This window comes from Oryctolagus cuniculus, chromosome 2 (genome assembly GCF_964237555.1).
Source record: "Oryctolagus cuniculus chromosome 2, mOryCun1.1, whole genome shotgun sequence".
Lineage (NCBI taxonomy): Eukaryota > Metazoa > Chordata > Mammalia > Lagomorpha > Leporidae > Oryctolagus > Oryctolagus cuniculus.
The window spans coordinates 15,866,235-15,882,000 of record NC_091433.1 but is presented as its reverse complement, the minus strand read 5'-3'; positions in this window follow the sequence as shown (position 1 = coordinate 15,882,000).

Below are 15,766 nucleotides of genomic sequence, written 5' to 3'. Positions count from 1 at the left end.
TTTACTTGTACTGTAGCTCTTAGACCAGCAGCAACATCAGGAACACAGAATCTCTGGCTCCACCCCAGATCTACTGAATCAGAACATACATCTTACCACAGTTCCCCAGATGAGGAAATGCACTCTACAACTCAAGAAGTGTTCAGTCCCACATGGTTGTGGCAGCGGTAGTTATGACAGGGAACATTTCCTGTGAAATTACTATAAAAGTCATAACATCAGAATAAGGGAGTATGTGTGAATAACTCTCTGTAGATGTGTAAAAGATGATTCAAAAAGGATTTACTCAACAGTTGCACTGAGGGTAAGAACACATTAAGAACATGACGGCTTCTGTGGATGAATTACATACTCCCTAAAATTCCTAAGTGGAAGCCCTAGTCTCTAATGCATCAGAGCGTTACCTTATTTGGAAATAGACTCACTGTCCATATCATTAGTTAAGCTAAGACGAGGCGATACTTGATTAAATGGGCCCATGATATAATAAAACAGGTATCCTTATAAAAAGGGGAAATTTGGACACAGGCATACAGGGAAACCTCTATGTGAAGATGAAGGTGATCAGGGGGTTGCAGCAGAAGTCTAGGCATGCCAAAGACCCCAAAAATCCACCATATTTCTTCCTCACAGCCTCCCAAAGGAGCCCTGCTTGCCAATACCTTCATATGGGAATTCCAGGCTCCAGAATTCTAGGACAATGGATGTCTGTTGGTTAAGGTGCTCAGTTTGTGATGTTTTGTTATGACAGCCCCAGCTAACAAACTCAAGTCATGAAGAACCTCCAGGCCTCTTCATTCACACCATAATATGAGCTAGGATTGTATTCTGTTGAAAAGTTATGTGAAACCCAGAAACACACTATTTCTTTTTTCTTTTTTTTTTTTTTTTTCTTTTTTGACAGGCAGAGTGGACAGTGAGAGAGAGAAACAGAGAGAGAGGTCTTCCTTTTGCCGTTGGTTCACCCTCCAATGGCCACTGAGGCCAGCGCACCGCGCTGATCCGAAGGCAGGAGCCAGGAGCCAGGTGTTTCTCCTGGTCTCCCATGAGGGTGCAGGGCCCAAGCACCTGGGCCATCCTCCACTGCACTCCCGGGCCACAGCAGAGAGCTGGCCTGGAAGAGGAGCAACCGGGACAGAATCCGGCGCCCCAACCGGGACTAGAACCCAGTGTGCAGGCGCCGCAAGGTGGAGGATTAGCCTAGTGAGCCACGGCGCCGGCCAAAACACACTATTTCTTTGGAGAAAAGTCAGTTTGTTGGCAAGTATGTCAGGCTTTCAACATATGATCTTGAGAAGGCTTCTGTGCAATCTCAGAGTCGCAAGTTGCTGAACATATTTATGTTGGAAATATTCTGGAAGTATATGTGTGTAGTTACCTAGTGGGAGGGGCTTGAGGGTCTTTTCTTATCTTGTTAATTCTTATTATATTGTGGGATTCATTAAGAAGACAGCTCTCACTATAGGATTGAGTTAATTAAAAATCTGGAGCTGCTAATTTTTCCCCCTAGCTTTCTTTCTACTAACATGGGAGAGAAATCTTTGCTGTTACCCAGAGCTGTCAAGAAAATTCCCCAAATAGTTTATGCGTAAAAGACACAGTAGAGTTTTATTATTCTGTATTGAGTGTGTGAATTTGTTAAAGGAAATGTTAAAAGAATTGTCAGAAGAGAAGGGATGTGAGCGAAATTTGTAAGACATATGTATAAACCATGACTGTAGGCTTGGTTCAGCATAATAATATTTAAAATAGGCATAGCAGAAAATAACAATAATTATTGAGAAGCCAACACTTTCCAAAAACAACCCTGTTATTGAAATAGATTTAAGATCATGAGATAAATTTGTACAAATGATAAGGTCTTGAGTGAAAATACAATACAATATAAAGAATCTTATTATGCAGGCAAAACATAGAAGGCACAGAATAATTTTTGTAAGTTTGTCTGTTTTTAAAAGATTTATTTATTTGAAAATCAGAGTTACACAGAGAGGAGAGGCAGAGAGAGAGAGAGAGGTCTATTCATCCTGTGGTTCGCTCCCCAATTGACCACGATGGCCGGAGCTGTACCAATCCAAAGCTAGGAGCTTCTTCCGAGTCTCCCATGCCAGTGCAGCGGCTCAAGGACTTGGGCCATATCCCACTGCTTTCCCAGGCCACAGCAGAGAGTTGGATGGAAGTGGAGCAGCCGGGTCTCAAACTGGCACCCATATGGGATGCCCGCTCTTCTGGCCAGGGTGTTAACCTGCTGCGCCACAGCGTCAGCCCCGTAAGTTTGTCTTTAAAATAATGTATTCAAAGTGCACGTTTAAATACCCCATACAGAATTGCTGGGTTAACTAGCCAATAGTTTTATCAGGAGAGGCAATAAAAACACATTCCTCATTTAACTGGGAATATGTCTTGAAGTTGGCTGAACAGAAGGCAGTCTTCTGGCTTTCTATGGAGCAAATGTCCTTGAACAATGTTGTATTGGCTTTCTTTTCTTTTCTTAAGATTGACTTATTTATTTAAAAGGCAGAGCAACAGAGAAAGAAAAAGAGGCAGAGAGAGAGAGAGAGAGATCTTCCATCTACTGGTTCTCTCTCTAAATGACCACAATAGCCAGATCTTAGGCCAAAGCCCAAAGCCAGGAACTTCACCCAGGTTTCCCCGATGGGTGGTACAGGCCTGAACACTTGGGCCATTGTCTGTTTACTTTCAGGGCATTCACAGGAAGCTGGATCAGAAGCACAGCAGCTGGAACTCAAACTGGTGCTGTGACAAAGGATGCAGGCTTTGCAAGAGGGGCTCAACCCACTGCACCACAATATTGGCCCCTTGTGTTTGTTTTCTATTGTTACTGTAACAAATTAGCACAGCGAAAAGCTTAGAATAATGCAAATGCACGAGTTTTCAGTTCTGGAGGTATATATTGAATTTCGCTGGGATACAGCTAATGTGTTTGCATTATTACTTTTTTGGAGATGTAAGAGGTTCAATCAGATTATTGGCAAAATTCTGTACTGTGTGGTGTGGGACTCAGGTCCCCACCTTCTTTGCTGTAAACTGAAGGCCTTTCACAACTCTAGAGGCTAACTCTTCTGTTCCTTTGTTCTCTCCTCAAATGCCCGCAACAACCAGGGTTGGACCACGCTAAAACAAAGAGCCTAAACCTCAATCCAGGTCTCCCACATGAGTGATAGGAACCCAACTACTTAAGTCATCCTCTGCTGCCCCCAGGATGCACACTAGCAGGAAAATAGAACAACTTATCCTGATAGATTCTATGTTTTTAATTTTAGAATGGTTGGGATTCAAAGTATTATGTGACTTGTCTCAGGTTGTTTCACTGTTTCACTGCAAGAGTTGGAATTTAAGTCTCGCACAATTGGCTTCCAAGTAAGAGCTTTTCTGCACTGCTCTGCACTGTTTCCCACCATCTCTATCTTCTGGCCATCTCTCTATTACAGCAGAAACCAGGATGGACTGTCACTTTGTTCAGCCTCATTTGGGAATGTCTACCTCAGGCTATTTGAATTATTTGCTGTTCTGAGCAAGTGTATAAATGATTATGAAAGTGCTGTGAGTGTTGATTTTCAGGCTACAAATACAATTTAGCGGGTAGATTAGCAAATGTTGAATCCATGAATAATATGATCTACTATATGATAAAAGGTAAGGTTCTAGGTGAACATGTATTTTCCACCTTAAAATATTTTTGACAAACTAATGAGGATGAGAATAGTTTGTTCCTCATAACCAGGCTGGTGGAAAAGGGGCAAAAAAAATGAGCTTAGAGCCTCATATTCTCATCCCTAACTCTGTGTAAATGACCTGAAATCTATGGTGTCCTCGAAATAAACTATCTTCTTCAGCCACGGGGTTGATATTTCTGAACACCAAACCCAAAGTGGCTTAATGGTAACCCAAATTTAATTATTATCCACTCTGATTCTTTTCCATTAAAGTAACAGCATTGATTGGAAGGAAATGTGATCCTGAAAATCAGATGGGAAACATACGCGCAGAGCTGGGAGGACTACAGATACCGGACCCCTGCATTCTGCTGAGTCTCCTTTACAATTGGAGCAGAACTTTCAGCCCACCTTGAAGGGATTGGCCTTGCTTTGTCTGAGGAAACGCTAATGGCCTGCCTTGTTACAGCTACAATGTAAGACATTGCTGTTTCTCCTTGGAACCTGCCCTGCCATGATTTTTAGCTTCTAGGTCAACATTAGATCCAAGTCCCAGCAGATCCATAAAGGTGAAATACAAAGTGTGGCCCATGGGGACATGTGCTACCAACTAAAATAACTGCATTGTTTGCCAAACATAAATCTAGGGAATGGATAGTAAGCATGCGGAATAATGGCGGAAGAAACATAATGAGGGACCAGGCCAAATTTATTGATATGTGCCCCTTAGGCAGAGCTCTGAACACGAGGTTTTTAACTTGAGGGGTTAGAAAGGTCCCTAATTGTTTGTTTGGCTGATTGCAGTGTGAACTAAAGGGTAGTCTACACCAAATGAGCAAGCTGCCTTAGTACACAACTACTACAGAGTAAGGTATCCAAAGACTTAGGGCTATTGGAATGCTAGAGTGAATTTATCATGAAAAATCCACTCACATACCTAAAGAGAGTTCAGAGAGCACCTTTTACCACAATTGGAAAAAATAAATATGTGAGAGCCGAGCGCCCCTGAAGAGTGTTGTGGTTGCTCTCCTGTAGGTCAGAAATCACAGAGAAAACGGGGGCTGCCACTCTAAATGCAGTGGGGATATTTGAATCCCAGGGTAGCAGGGGCCAAGTAGCAGCACTTAATTACCTATGACAGGTTGGGAGAGGTTTTTGTTGTAGGGGGCAGAGTCAGTGCAGCTATCAGAATACTGTGACTCACAGAGAACTCTATGCTGACTCATTAATCGTGATGTTCAGAGCAGAGAAATAGATGGCAGTGTAGTAATCGTACCTGATCCATAACAGCTGAAGAGTTTATAGGTCAAGTGAACTCAAGACTTATGTGAGACTGGCGCCGCGGCTCACTAGGCTAATCCTCCACCTTGCGCCGCCGGCACACCGGGTTCTAGTCCTGGTCGGGGCGCCGGATTCTGTCCCGGTTGCCCCTCTTCCAGGCCAGCTCTCTGCTATGGCCAGGGAGTGCAGTGGAGGATGGCCCAAGTGCTTGGGCCCTGCACCCACATGGGAGACCAGGAGAAGTACCTGGCTCCTGCCATCAGATCAGCATGGTGCGCCGGCCGCAGCGCGCCGGCCATGGTGGCAATTGGAGGGTGAACCAACGGCAAAGGAAGACCTTCCTCTCTGTTTCTCTCTCTCACTGTCCACTCTGCCTGTCAAAAAAAAAAAAAAAAAAAAAAAAAAAAAAAAAAAAAAAAGACTTATGTGAGTCACTCAAAACAAGAGAGTAACAGAGGCCTCCATCAATTCCCAGATTCTGGGCCAGTTTATAGGCCCAGAGCCTTTGAACAAAGGGGAGATTGAGTCTCCTTGACACAGCTCTATTGCTCCAAACTTACACTGTTCACCTTTCTCCAATCACCCTGGCCTTTTCCAGGGTGATTATACATTGGGGAAAAAAGGACATAATCACATTTTTCATTACTGAACTGACACTAATTCCAGGAGGCCCAAATGTCACCATGATCCACCTGGTGGAGTAGGGGCTTATGAAGTTCAGGTGATCAGCAGAGTTCTGGCTCAAAGTTGCCCCAAAGTGGCTCTGGTGCATTCTGAAACACATACTCTGATAATTTCTCTGCTTCTGAGATGCATACTTGGAATTTTAAGTAGCTGGCACACCATTTCCTGGCCTACGTAGAGAGGCCTTTTATCGTAGAAAAAGACAACTGGAAGCAATGGGAACAGACTTTACGTAAGAAAATAGTAAGCCAATAAAAATATCACATGCCTGGAAGGACCTCAAAGATGAGTGCCTTTTTTTTTTTTTTTTTTTTTTTTTGACAGGCAGAGTGGACAGTGAGAGAGAGAGACAGAGAGAAAGGTCTTCCTTTTACCGTTGGTTCACCCTCCAGTGGCCGCCGCAGCCGGTGCACTGCGCTGATCCAATGGCAGGAGCCAGGTACTTCTCCTGGTCTCCCATGGGGTGCAGGGCCCAAGGACTTGGGCCATCCTCCACTGCACTCCCTGGCCACAGCAGAGAGCTGGCCTGGAAGAGGGGCAACTGGGACAGAATCCGGCGCCCTGACCAGGACTAGAACCCGGTGTGCCAGCGCCGCAAGGCAGAGGATTAGCCTAGTGAGCCGCGATGCTGGCCAGATGAGTGCCTCTTAAATAGTGCAGGTGGAGGAGGAGGAAGGCAGTGATCCCCAAAAAATCTCCCATCAGCTCACCTCTTTGACCAGTGTACAAAACAGAGGAATTCAGAAGAACAGCAGTGGAGCTTCATAAACTTAACCAGGTGGTGACTCCAATGGCATTTGCTTTACCGGGTGAGATTCCATTGCTTGAGCAAATTAGCACACCCCCTGGTACCTGGTATACAACTTGTGACCTGGGAAAAGCTTTTTTGCTCAAATCCTGTTAGGAAAAACTATCAGAAACAGTTTCCTTCCAGCTGGAATAGCCAGTAATACACTTCTGCCCTACCCCTATACTGGGGTATATCAGTGCTCCAGCTCTGCTTCATCATTTAGTCTGCAGGGACCTAGATAGACTTTCCCTTCTGCCACAAATCACACAAGCCTATTACGTTGGTGATATTATGCTAATTGGACCTAATAAGCAAGAAGCATCAACTACTTTTTAACAAGACATTTGCAACTCAAAAATAAATTTGATCAAAATCCAAGGAAATCCACCTCAGTGGAGGTCCAGCCATATAGGGACTGTTGAGATATTCTTTCTAAGGAGAAGGATAAATTGTTGCACTTGACCTCTGCTGTAACCAAAAGGAGACACATCACCTATTGGGCCCCTTTGTATTTTGGAGGCAACATAGTCAACATTTGGGCTATTCCGGCCCATTTACTGAAGTGTCTGGAAAGCTGCTTGTTTTGAGTAGAAACCAGAACAGGAGAAGATTCTGCTGCAGATTCAGGCTACTGTGCAACTGCTGTACCACTTGGGCCATACATGGCAGCACATTCAATGGCATCTGCCTGTCAGTGATAAGTGCTGTTGGAACTCCTAGCATAAGGCAATTGTTTTATCCAGGTGGGTGACAAACGGGTTTCAATTCATTGTTGATTCTCTGGGGCTGGTGCTGTGGCAAAGCAGGTAAAGTGGCTGCCTGCAGTGCCGGCATCCCATATGGGCACCGATTCGAGTCCCAGCTGCTCCATTTTCGATTCAGCTCTCTGGGAAAGCAGTAGCATATGGCCCAAGTCCTTGGGCCCCTGCACCCATGTGGGAGACCCAGAAGAAGCTGCTGGCTCCTGGCTTCAGATCGGCCCAGATCCGGTCATTGCAGCCATTTGGGGAGTGAACCAGTGGATAGAAGACCTCTCTCTGCCTCTGCCTCTGTCTCTGTAATTCTGCCTTTCAAATAAATAAATAAATCTTTAAAAAAAGAAACATTGCTGATTCTCCCAAATCTTCCATTTTCTCCTCTGCACACTTCACCTGATGCAATGGCTAACTTTCTCTGTCAACCTGGCTGGGCCACAGTGTCTAGATATTTGGTTGTGTATTATTCTAGATGTTTCTGCAACAGTGTTTTAGGATGAAACTTACATTTAGATAGGTAGATATTGGGTAAAGCAGATTGCCCTCCATAAAGTGGGTAGGTAGGCCTCTTCCAATCTGTTGATGGACTGAAAGCAAAGATAGAATGAAGTTCTTGGAAGCCACAGGGAATTCCATGGCTGACAGCCTTGAGACTTGAAGTACAGTATCACCTCTCCTCTCAGTGGGCCCCCCCACTACAAATTTTGGATTTGCCAGTGCCCACAGTCACAAGTTAATTCCTTAAAGTAAATTCCTTCTTACAACTATATACTTACTGTTAGTTCTGACATGTGATTTCTTCATGTGCTGGATTATTGTACACAAGAACAGCTTTGATTAGCAGTGTGGAAGGTGTATAGAAAGACATCTGTGATCATAGCCTCTAGCCCTTAATGCCAGAATGTCTAAAATACTTGATCGCTGCTGAGAGGTGATGGTTGACTTTGGTCTTTGGCTCCAACAAGTTTTTTATTTAAAGTAAGATCAGGGCAGGGATTAAGGTGAGTAATTCTAAGTAACAGAGGGAAGGTAGACGACCAAGATAAGTTCATCATTGATAACTCTAAGTTTTCAATAAAAGTCAAATAAAGACACATAAAACTTTCTTGATTACCTTTAATTACTGGGAAGATAATCCCATACTTTCCAATTCTTTTCTCATTCTTTTGCCACATGGATAACCTTATCTGATTTATTATTATTTTTATTAGCTGATTTATTATTATTTATTATGGTTGAGATATCAGTAGTGGAGATAAAATAGGCTTAAATACAATGTATTTGTTAACTATTGGGGTTTTCAATACAGTTTTTAAAAAGAATCAAGACTTTAAAAATGAGCAGATAAAATACACACCGACATTTACTTATCTACTTTGAGTCAATAATAAGGATTGGCCACGAGAGGGCAGTGAGTAACCATCTCTTTTCTTACTTTGCTGTATTCACGCCAAGCTAATGTTTTCTATTGTCAGCTGGCAAATTGAAGAGAGGAAAAATATCAAGGCTATTTGCTGGAGATGCTGAACAAGATAGAGGCATTATTAGTGGAGAACTGAACACATTTTGTAATTCAATTGCTAGCAAAATTTTGTTATTGTTATATATTTGTATGGTTAAAAGTAGGAAATAGGATCAACATTGAAACAAGTATAAAAATATGCTTGGGCTAGATGCAATCAGCATTGGCTGGGAATGTTTATCTTCATCAAGTAATAGGTAGAGGGGAATAACAGAACATAATACATCTAGTGAACAGCTCTGTTCAGACCACCATTTACATTCTCATGATACCTGCACCTAAGGACACCCGTAGAGTGTGTGAATGCCAGGAGACATCCTTTCTCTTGGAGTCTTTCACCTCAAAGCAACGAAAAGGGATCCCTCTAAAAAAAAAAAAAGTCTTCTTGGAAGCTCAGAGTTTAATTTTATCACTGATTGTCACTTTCTATTACGTTTAACACCAGACTTTCCTGCCCTCTCTAGAACACTCAGAATATGGTCTTCAATGGTCTGTTGGTGATAGCCTGATTGCAAGGTGAACTATGATTAGGAATCAATTTTTTTTTTTGGAGACAAAATTCTGAACTTAAAATGCATCAGATACTATCTTTGGTACGACAAGTGCAGATCTTTGGAAGGTCAATGATGAAGTAATGCAATGAATAGTGTAGGCATTCCTCCCCCAAAAACAGACTAGGGATTATTAAATACTACACAAAATGACAAAGGTTATGTGTGGATCTTAAAACATGTTTAAGCAACAGGAGAAGAAAAAACATTCAATAGCCTGCTGCACCAAGGGGAAAGAAGTGACACAGTGGGCAGCCTCTAACAGGTGGTGTTTTTGGAGACAACCAAAGTTAGAGTAACAGTCCCAGTCCCAACAGCCTCCGACCCCTCTACCTTCTCCCAGAACCCTTTCAATGCACGAGTTGCCACTCAGGCCCTGTAAGGAGATAACATTTCAAACCATGTTGAGGAGCTATAATCTCCTAGCCCACACTCCATCCTATTCTTATCCATGAATAAGCATTTCTGAGCCTTCATAATTCTCAGAGTGATGGACTCAGGGCCATCTTTGGGATGACAACATCAGAAATAAATGTATTCTCATTGGATGCCATTTTCAAAATGCCATGTATCTCTCCAGCTAGGAATGAATGGAGACTTTTACTGAACATTTAGCAGAAGCATCCCTGGAATCTAAAATAATTAATTCTCTTTTTAGACACTTACTACCAAAGGGTTACTTTCTGGAGAGAAATCTATTTAACTCCGTGTGTAAAACAGATACAGCCTGGTACTGTACTGGGGTGGGGTGGAGGCCAGACATGCATTTTTAATATCTTTAAAACAGAAAAAATAGGAATCAAAAGACCTCAATAAATCAAAGAAAAGACCTTTAAAAAAGTGATGAGTGCCAGATGGCACACTTAGGAATCAATATTCTGAGTCCTTTAGAGATACAGTTTAATTCTTTTGGGCCCAATGTAGCATTCAGGGCAGATATTTGCACTTCATAGGCACAGAGTTAAAACTCATTGAATCAGATTAAATTTGGCTCAAGTACACAAACACACAAAAGCTGAAAAAGTTACTAATGCTACTATCTTATCAGGTGTAGGCAAGTAACACTGGTATTTCAGCCATAGTTGCTTAAATTCCAGGACATTTGTGTTTAATTTTGACCTCAACAATTTAAACTTGAGTTTGAGATTAATGAGGTAGTACAAGAAAATAACAATAGCATTATATGAAAGGCACCGTTCCTCCCATTTATTCATTGAATTAAGATTTTATGATCTTGGGCCTGCGCCGTGGCTCACTTGGTTAATCCTCTGCCTGAGGCGCCAGCATCCCATATGGGCGCCGGTTCTAGTCCAGGCTGCCCCTCTTCCAGTCCAGCTCTCTGCTGTGGCCTGGGAGGGCAGTGGAGAATGGCCCAAGTGCTTGGGCCCCTGCACCCGCATGGTAGACCAGGAGGGAGTACCTGGCTCCTGGCTTCAGATTGGCGTAGCGCCGGCCATGGCGGCCACTTGGGGGGTGAACCAATGGAAGGAAGACCTTTCTCTCTGTCTCTCTCTTTCACTGTTTGACTCTACCTGTCAAATAAATTTAAAAAAAAAATATTTTTTATGATCTTATCAATTCAACAAGAGATTGCCTCTTCTCTTGCAAGGGCTTTCGTGTTGGAAGCTTATTCTACTGCAGCACAGCCACCCACTGAACAAAATGACAAGGCATAGCCCGAAGCAGGGGAGTAGTCTCCAGTATAAAAGTCAAACATCAGCCTCCTTGTGCTGGGTGTGGCCTCCTGTTATCAGACTCAACCCTTGTGAAGCCCGCAAGCTCCCCATGATTTCAGCCAATAGGAGGCGCCAGAGGGAGACTGGCAGGCAAGTGACGTGGCGCGACCGCGCTCCTTTTGGTTGCCTGGCTGCTCATGTCAGAGGCTGGACAGGTTAGCAGCTGGCTGTCCTAAGCAGGTTCGTTCCATACTTGGAGCAGTGTGGCCCTCAGAGCCACTATCCCACGTCCGCCAGCATCCTAGAAGACCTAATCCCACCCACATAGGCGTGAGCAGCAGCCGGGGGCACCTCATCTCGGCACCCCCCCCCCCCCCCATGTCTTTCCTGAGTCTCTAAGTTCTAAAAACTCCTTTCCTTTGTCCCTCAGCCCTCGGAGCAGCATAGCACCAGCTTCCTGAAGCTTCTATCTCTGAACTCTGACTCCTGTTCTCCCTGTTGTAGCTTTTGCAGTTTTCCAATATCTTGTTGATCCATTCATTGTATGACCTTCCCCCTGTTAAAACTGCTGGTGTGTTTTCTCTTCTCATAACCAGACACTGACTGACACCCTCCCCTTCCCTCTGTCTCTTTGCTCGGCACAACTTAGCACTTAACGTCAGATGCACTGGGTGTTCTACTCCCCTGGAGTATAATCTCCATGAAAGCAGGACATTTGTGTTTGCTGCCCTGCCCAGCCCCCAGCTCTCAGAACAGGTCTTGTGGTTTAGTACACCCCCAATACAAGTTTGCTAAATGAGCAAATGCATTAATGAATATTTGATGAGCAAATAAAACAATGAATGAAATAGCTTCGGCTAAGACCATCCTACAGTGATGATCTGGCTATCACCTCCCTGTCACATTCCTGTCACTCAGTCACCCTCTGTGGACAAAATTCAGTCTTTGCTGCTACCTCCCATGCTAGTTGCTGCAGGGATAAAAATATCCCTGTTGGCTACTTTAGGTCAATGATCCTCAGCTACCCTCTGCAGGGAGCACTCGGTTGTCATGACCAGGAGGTAAAGGTGTTCTGGTGTCCAGTGGGTAGAAGCCAGTGACGTGTCTGACCATCCACCAAAGCGCAGGACAGAAAAGAGTCATGCAGTACAAAGTTGCAAGAGCACTGCTATTGAGAAACGCTGGTTTAGGCATTAAAAAAGGAAAGAATTCCTCAGACAATATTTTAAGGCGCCTTTTGGTCCTGTGAATTATTTCTTTTTCTATACAAGGCCAAGAATTCTCCATAAAAAAAGATATAATTTGCTTGATTATGGCCAAAGCCCCAGATGCTTTTTTTTTTTATCCCTCAAAAGAAAAAAAAAAGATATTTGGAATCCTGCAGACAGAATAACCGGATGACTGGCTAAATATTTAGCTCTTTGGCTGGACTTTTTAAAGGATTATATGGGCAGAGCCTATGATTAAAAGTAGCATAGTGAGATGATAGCTGGTGGGCTGGTGGGTGTGGGTGGGAGAGTGCACAGCACGTTATACTCATGAAGGTGCATGAAAAATGTTTAAAAGAACAGTGTCCTCTTTTTATTAATCCAAATCCCACAATGATAATTATAAGAGCCAGCTGTTTTTTCCCAAATAATCCAGAGAACAGCTATTAACTAGGGACACAGGGTTTAAAAATGACATAAATCACTTGGGTATTTGCATTTTGAAGGTCATTTTGGATGAACCAGGTGGTTTCCTCCTGGACTTCAATTATCAAAATCTATTTTCTTTAAAAAAGTATTGACCCACTTGGGTAATTGCTATTCTGATGAACTCCAACCCCAAGCTTCCTCCTCTATCCCACATTTCCTTGAACAAATTCACTCTATCATCTAAGCTACCAAAATATCCACAAGGTATATTTTTCTTCTCAGTGTATGGCAATAATCCCATCTAATATATCAAGTGGAATACAAAATACCATGCGATTGTTATAAATTTTCCCGGCACAATTCCCAGAATCATTACTTAGTGTCATCCTCTTTTCAAACTATACTTACTAACTTTTTAGTAAACACATTTGAGCCTTCATCCTTATTCATCATCCTTTAAATTATAGCTCCTCCAATCAAATAAGTAAATTTGGTCATTAAAAGGGCATTTAGCTGGTTTCACACACTTGCTGCTAAAATTGTAGTTGTGTAAAGATGTTAAAGATAACATGTCCCAGAGGATACCTGTGAAGTTTGCCAGACATAATAGAGATGTCCAGTTAAATGTAAATATAAAGTAACCATTTTTTCAACATAAGTATGTCTATTGGATATGTGGGACATGCTTGTTCTAAAAAAAAAAGTGTGATTTATCTGAATCCGAGTTTCACTGAGTGCCCTTTATTTTTATTTGCTTAGTCTGACAACACTCATGCCTGTGTACCTTGGCATCTTTGTAAACTCCTTCAATGCATAGTGGCTTTAAAATGATATTAGCAAGCATCTGCTCTTTTCTATGATCCATGGATTATTCTCTTCTAATAAGAGGACCTTCATAAAACAATCAAAATGCATAGGAATTGTTACTATAATGAAAATAATGCAATCTGAACTCCGACTTCAAATTATGGACTGCCAATATCCTGAAAACAAGCTCTGTGATATCGACTGCTTGCAAAGTGCATGGTTGCTATTTCCTTTATACTCTAATGCAAGTAAAACTCAGTCCTTCTTAATCACAGTTCCCTGAGGAAAACCCGATGATCCCCTTTTGGTTGATGGTCAGTGGATATGGCATGTGAAGAAAATGACTCCTTAGTCTTGTCACGAATGGTCATGGAGCCAGACGTGGGCTCAGCTGATCTGATTACCTCAGTTTTCTCCTGATTAATTCCAAATGACACAGAGAAATCAATCATGAAGACAGCCAAAATAATCATCAACTCAGTTGATTCAGTTATATAAACTTGACCTTAGCCTCTTCCTCTCGATTTGTGTTTCTTTCAAAGAGATTTAAGCAGATATAAGAAAAAATTTTAAAAATCATGGAGGTAAAGTTTTCCTCACAATCTGCTGTCTTACAAGCCAATAATCTCACCTGGTTACATTAAGTGCAGGCACTAACATTAGGGATACTTTGTTATTCCTCTTACTCTCCTTTAGACTAAAGGACAGCACATACTATGAAATCTTAATGATATAAAACATCTCCTTTGAATGGGATAACATACACCAAGTTCTTCAGGGTAAAGTATTTATAACTCAAAATACTTAAAACCAAATTTCTTCTAACTATGTAGTTTGCATTAGTAAAAAATATGTGCTATTAAAACAGAAAGCTGAATGTTTTGCCGTCTTGTGTCCCAGGGCACTCTGACAAAAGTTTTGTCACTCTTAAGTGAAAATTATGTCTACTTGCTCTAATATAGGTGGAAATAAATATCTTCTTTTAAAATTCCAAAGATAAGATTCCTAATACTAGTAACTTATTAACTCATTATGTAGCCATTGAAAGCCTGCTGTGTAATAGATGCTTTTACTGGATATGAGTTTGTAAATACTGAAACGGGGAGGAAGAAGGAAGTAGCCAAGTTATGTAAACAGCAGTAAGTGCATCAGTAGCATTATATATAAGAAAAGTAAGATCCACAGGAAGACTGGAATAATTTTATCTAGGAGTCAAAAAGTCTTCTGGAAGTAATATATGGCAATATTTTGAAGGACAAATAAGAGTTTGTCACTGGGACCAGCAGAAGAAGGAAATTCCCATTACAAATGCAACAAAAGGCAAAAAATAGCATTGCCTCATGGAGGCATGGAACAAATGATGTATTTGGAAGCCCCAGGCATATGGGGGCTTTGTACACCAAGTATGAAGCAAAGAGTAGGGATGTGGACAGGGAAATGAGAACAACATTGATACTTCCCCGGGAAGTACTGATGGATCATCTAAGAAACTCTGGGGACAAGGGCTGAGCTGTCAACACAAGTAGCTTGGCTCACTGGAGCTCTGGAAATGGTGGTCAACCGCTGTGCAGGTGGACAGAGTAGTGTCTACAGAGAGAAAGGAAGAACCCCAGCCCCTCCACAGAGATCAGCTACTTTAAAAGAGAGAGGAAATTGGTCTTGGGACATTGGGGCACTCATCATTCATTCACCAAACATATTAAATAGATGCTGTGTGCCAGCTCTGAGCTGATTGCTCAGAATGGAAGACAATTCAACTATCATGTCTCTTTTTGAGTTTGAAGTTGCTTTTTCAACAATTACCATGAATCTAGCGGCATAAACAATTCAAACTTCTTACCAAGATGTTGGCAGGGCTCCATTCTTTTCTGGCGGCTCTAGGAAAAAGTTTGTTTTTCTTGCCTTTTCCAGCTAATAGAGTCTGCCTCCTTTCCATGGCTTGTTGCTACGCTACTGTCTTCAAAGCCAACAACGACCAGTCAAATCTTTCTCATGCCACATCTCTGCAAAGGGATAACTCTGCCTTCCTCTTCTCCTTTGAAGGACCTTTGTGATTACATGGGTAATCTGGGAAAATCTTCCCACCTCAAGGTCAGCTGCTTAGCAAACTTAATTCTATCTGCAACCTGCCTTCCCCTGGGCCATGAACCATAACACATACATAGGTTTCAAGGACTAGGACATGGCCATTTGGGGGAGGGCAGAGAAAGACATTTTTCTGCCTCAATTCTCATCTCAGAAGTGCATGATCTACTACACAAAGACAAGGGTAGGATCCCCCACCCACAGAAGCCACTTGAATCTTACAAGACAGGCTTAAGGAGAGGAGCACAGCTGTTCTATCAGTTGGCCTGTGTACAGGGAAGAATGAAAAGAATTACCACTC